We start from the raw sequence: 5,753 nt of genomic DNA, 5'->3' as shown, positions 1-5,753 counted from the left end.
CCTATAAAGGTGCCCGTGCGACACCGCGAAATTGTTCGCAGGTCATAGACAAGCAGATGTTAGTTTTTTTTTTGCTCAGCGCCATCAGAACTTAACATGTTAAAAACTGTCAAAGCTACATCTATCGTGTCTGTGGCATTCAAGTCAAGTTTGCTTGCGTTTGGATAACAATCTCCATCTCACCTGCAGAACAACAACAGAACCGTAACTTGACCTTAGAGCTGGTCGTGCGCGCATTTTTCGGGTCATTCCGACGCGAGAACCTGCTATTTTGAATATCTCGCCCGCCACTCCTGGAGACCTGCAGTTTTCGAACTTTTCAATTATTTTGAACAATGTCGAACAAACCTGTTTCTCCGCGGTCCTAAAACCATTTTCGACTTTTGGCGCGTAAAGTGTGCAGCTTTGACTGACATTTCGAGATCGTCAAACAATCGATCGGTGTTGCGCCAGCCAACAACGGTGAATGGTTGCAATTTTTGGGGGTCTTATGTGGCGGAGATCAGGGCCAGATCAGGCAGCTGACGACAGGATTGACTGTGGGTCGTAGCCGACTGACACAGACTGACTTACCGATCAAGCCAAGCAGGTCAGTTATGTGCAGCAACCTGCTGGCTGTGATTGATGGTTCACGTTTTATTTGTTTACGATTTGGGTTTATGATAACTCGTTTAAGATTGCGATAAAACTATCGCGGGACCGCCCTGATTAGCAAAGTCGAGTGGACACGATGACGGGGATTGGTGTGGAGCATTATTAAATCACCGGTTTAAGGGTACGTTGACCGCAGGCTGTTTAATTAGCATAACTGTGCGAAGTAGTGTAGCGGTTTGCACGGTCAGCGATGGCCTTAATTAAACTGACGTGATAATAGTTTTCAACTCATCAGTTTTTGTATTTTTGTGTTTTTGTATTTTTGTATTTTTGTATTTTTGTATTTTTGTATTTTTGTATTTTTGTATTTTTGTATTTTTGTATTTTTGTATTTTTGTATTTTTGTATTTTTGTATTTTTGTATTTTTGTATTTTTGTATTTTTGTATTTTTTTATTTTTGTATTTTTGTATTTTTGTATTTTTGTATTTTTGTATTTTTGTATTTTTGTATTTTTGTATTTTTGTATTTTTGTATTTTTGTATTTTTGTATTTTTGTATTTTTGTATTTTTGTATTTTTGTATTTTTGTATTTTTGTATTTTTGTATTTTTGTATTTTTGTATTTTTGTATTTTTGTATTTTTGTATTTTTGTATTTTTGTATTTTTGTATTTTTGTATTTTTGTATTTTTGTATTTTTGTATTTTTGTATTTTTGTATTTTTGTATTTTTGTATTTTTGTAACAGTTTTTTTATAACAGTTTTCAACTCATCAGTTTTTGTATTTTTGTGTTTTTGTGTTTTTGTATTTTTGTATTTTTGTATTTTTGTGTTTTTGTGTTTTTGTATTTTTGTATTTTTGTATTTTTGTATTTTTGTATTTTTGTATTTTTGTATTTTTGTATTTTTGTATTTTTGTATTTTTGTATTTTTGTATTTTTGTATTTTTGTATTTTTGTATTTTTGTATTTTTGTATTTTTGTATTTTTGTATTTTTGTATTTTTGTATTTTTGTATTTTTGTATTTTTGTATTTTTGTATTTTTGTATTTTTGTATTTTTGTATTTTTGTATTTTTGTATTTTTGTATTTTGTATTTTTGTATTTTTGTATTTTTGTATTTTTGTATTTTTGTATTTTTGTATTTTTGTATTTTTGTTGTTTTGTATTTTTGTATTTTTGTATTTTTGTATTTTTGTATTTTTGTATTTTTGTATTTTTGTATTTTTGTATTTTTGTATTTTTGTATTTTTGTATTTTTGTATTTTTGTATTTTTGTATTTTTGTATTTTTGTATTTTTGTATTTTTGTATTTTTGTATTTTTGTATTTATGTATTTTTGTATTTTTGTATTTTTGTATTTTTGTATTTTTGTATTTTTGTATTTTTGTATTTTTGTATTTTTGTATTTTTGTATTTTTGTATTTTTGTATTTTTGTATTTTTGTATTTTTTGTATTTTTGTATTTTTGTATTTTGTATTTTTGTATTTTTGTATTTTTGTATTTTTGTATTTTTGTATTTTTGTATTTTTGTATTTTTGTATTTTTGTATTTTTGTATTTTTGTATTTTTGTATTTTTGTATTTTTGTATTTTTGTATTTTTGTATTTTTGTATTTTTGTATTTTTGTATTTTTGTATTTTTGTATTTTTGTATTTTTGTATTTTTGTATTTTTGTATTTTTGTATTTTTGTATTTTTGTATTTTGTATTTTTGTATTTTTGTATTTTTGTATTTTTGTATTTTTGTATTTTTGTATTTTTGTATTTTTGTATTTTGTATTTTTGTATTTTTGTATTTTTGTATTTTTGTATTTTTGTATTTTTGTATTTTTGTATTTTTGTATTTTTGTATTTTTGTATTTTTGTATTTTTGTATTTTTGTATTTTTGTATTTTTGTATTTTTGTATTTTTGTATTTTTGTATTTTTGTATTTTTGTATTTTTGTATTTTGTATTTTTGTATTTTTGTATTTTTGTATTTTTGTATTTTTGTATTTTTGTATTTTTGTATTTTTGTATTTTTGTATTTTTGTATTTTTGTATTTTTGTATTTTTGTATTTTTGTATTTTTGTATTTTTGTATTTTTGTATTTTTGTAACAGTTTTTTTATAACAGTTTTCAACTCATCAGTTTTTGTATTTTTGTGTTTTTGTGTTTTTGTATTTTTGTATTTTTGTATTTTTGTGTTTTTGTGTTTTTGTATTTTTGTATTTTTGTATTTTTGTATTTTTGTATTTTTGTATTTTTGTATTTTTGTATTTTTGTATTTTTGTATTTTTTGTATTTTTGTATTTTTGTATTTTTGTATTTTTGTATTTTTGTATTTTTGTATTTTTGTATTTTTGTATTTTTGTATTTTTGTATTTTTGTATTTTTGTATTTTTGTATTTTTGTATTTTTGTATTTTTGTATTTTTGTATTTTTGTATTTTTGTATTTTTGTATTTTTGTATTTTTGTATTTTTGTATTTTTGTATTTTTGTATTTTTGTATTTTTGTATTTTTGTATTTTTGTATTTTTGTATTTTTGTATTTTTGTATTTTTGTATTTTTGTATTTTTGTATTTTTGTATTTTTGTATTTTTGTATTTTTGTATTTTTGTATTTTGTATTTTTGTATTTTTGTATTTTTGTATTTTTGTATTTTTGTATTTTTGTATTTTTGTATTTTTGTATTTTTGTATTTTTGTATTTTTGTATTTTTGTATTTTTGTATTTTTGTATTTTTGTATTTTTGTATTTTTGTATTTTTGTATTTTTGTATTTTTGTATTTTTGTATTTTTGTATTTTTGTATTTTTGTATTTTTGTATTTTTGTATTTTTGTATTTTTGTATTTTTGTATTTTTGTATTTTTGTATTTTTGTATTTTTGTATTTTTGTATTTTTGTATTTTTGTATTTTGTATTTTTGTATTTTTGTATTTTTGTATTTTTGTATTTTTGTATTTTTGTATTTTTGTATTTTTGTATTTTTGTATTTTTGTATTTTTGTATTTTTGTATTTTGTATTTTTGTATTTTTGTATTTTTGTATTTTTGTATTTTTGTATTTTTGTATTTTTGTATTTTGTATTTTTGTATTTTTGTATTTTTGTATTTTTGTATTTTTGTATTTTTGTATTTTTGTATTTTTGTATTTTTGTATTTTTGTATTTTTGTATTTTTGTATTTTTGTATTTTTGTATTTTTGTATTTTTGTATTTTTGTATTTTTGTATTTTTGTATTTTTGTATTTTTGTATTTTTGTATTTTTGTATTTTTGTATTTTTGTATTTTTGTATTTTTGTATTTTTGTATTTTTGTATTTTTGTATTTTTGTATTTTTGTATTTTTGTATTTTTGTATTTTTGTATTTTTGTATTTTTGTATTTTTGTATTTTTGTATTTTTGTATTTTTGTATTTTTGTATTTTTGTATTTTTGTATTTTGTATTTTTGTATTTTTGTATTTTTGTATTTTTGTATTTTTGTATTTTTGTATTTTTGTATTTTTGTATTTTTGTATTTTTGTATTTTTGTATTTTTGTATTTTTGTATTTTTGTATTTTTGTATTTTTGTATTTTTGTATTTTTGTATTTTTGTATTTTTGTATTTTTGTATTTTTGTATTTCTGTATTTTTGTATTTTTGTATTTTTGTATTTTTGTATTTTTGTATTTTTGTATTTTTGTATTTTTGTATTTTTGTATTTTTGTATTTTTTGTTTTTTAAGGTCTACCTACTTAAATCTCAATGCAGAAACACAGGACTCAAGTTGAAGACCTCCAATCACCTTCATTGCCTTTCTCCAGGGTACGTGCCCCAAAGGTCGCCGCCTCATCAAATCTACAGCGTTGCAGTAGTACAGGTCAACCCACTCCTTCACCACGTTCACGTTCAAATGAGTTGCCAATCTCCCTCTTGCCGGTGGTGGTCCGTTGGCCCACTAAATCCCTTACAGCTGGCCGCCGCCGCGTTGAAGCCTACTGACCTATTGACAGCTTCGATTGGAATGATGACGCGCGTTGGACAGTTGATTGACTTGTTCTTCTTCCGACCAATAATCATTAGCCCCATCAGAGAGGTTCAGCCTTCCTGTCTCGACGTCGATCGGAAAGGTCCCTCGTCATCTTTGGCCCTGTTTCTCCTTTCAACAGCAGAGAGATCGCCATTCCCGGTTCCAATCAGGTCTCAATTGGCACTGAGATAAAAGCGAAACCTGCGACGAGGAGAGTTCTCACCGTTTCTAAGTCACGGACGGCTAGTTTTGCACTCGACGAACGTGTTGCTTTGAACGATTCTTGACCTTATCGGGTTGACATCGTGTGCGAGGAGTACTCCTTCGGCAATGCCCGCAAGGGTTCAGCAGGTCCGAATTTGTGCGAATTCACCGAACCTCGAGGGAGAAACTTTCACTTTCTTTTCATACCCCCGAAAATATGAGTTCGAAAAAAAAGTTGAGTATGATCAGGTTTGCAGCAAAAAAAAAGGGAACGAGAGATGAAATAAAAACATAACTCAGCATAAAACGGCTTGGCGCGACAACGCGGTGGTGACGGACGTGGTTGAACTCCACCTCCTCGAGAGCTGGCTGGGAACCGCGCTCTTGAGTCCCACTTGCCATCATGGTGGTAAGTGCGGAGAGATGTTGGCCCCTGGCGGGGATCGTAACTTGAGTGGAGTGCAAAATGAAGGTGTCGTATGTTGGGATGACGCAATGAAGAAGTGGACAAAAGTGTGAACTACAGTTTGCGAAAAGTGAAATTTTTGAGATACAGAGAAGATCTGCTGAAAAATGCTTAATTCTGCACAAATCGCAGCTCAATTGACCAACAGTTTTCCTCTCCCCGAGAATCCCAAGTACCCGCGGACGACTGTGTCACTGTGTCTTCCTGTCCGGTCCAAACTCCGTTATAATTGCTCAACTTCCAGCACCAACCACATCCAGCGCGCCAGAGTGTATCTGCAACCGTAAATTACACACGGCAGGTGGAAAAGTAAACACAAACCGGCGGATAATTGTCGGCTAACCGTCCAGATTACGCTCCGTCCACGTGTCTTTTTTGCGGGGAGGCAAGGTGGAGGAAAGTGGAGTTTCTTCCCTTCTGTATCAATTGGTTGCGAAATCGCGTACACGGAGGGAAAAAAAGTGCTCACAACTTCATTACCTGAATGGTTT

At 27.3% G+C, this 5,753-nt stretch overlaps 1 protein-coding gene across 2 annotated transcripts in view; it reads right to left on the bottom strand.

The window, feature by feature from the left end:
• Window positions 1–5,753, bottom strand: part of LOC120427474 (nucleoprotein TPR) — a 259,748-nt gene that overhangs the window by 99,958 nt on the left and 154,037 nt on the right. The window lies entirely within an intron of this gene.

The sequence above is a fragment of the Culex pipiens genome, chromosome 3 (genome assembly GCF_016801865.2).
Source record: "Culex pipiens pallens isolate TS chromosome 3, TS_CPP_V2, whole genome shotgun sequence".
Classification (NCBI taxonomy): Eukaryota; Metazoa; Arthropoda; class Insecta; order Diptera; family Culicidae; genus Culex; species Culex pipiens.
Note: the sequence above shows the minus strand (reverse complement) of the source record. Positions and strands in the feature narration are given on the sequence as shown.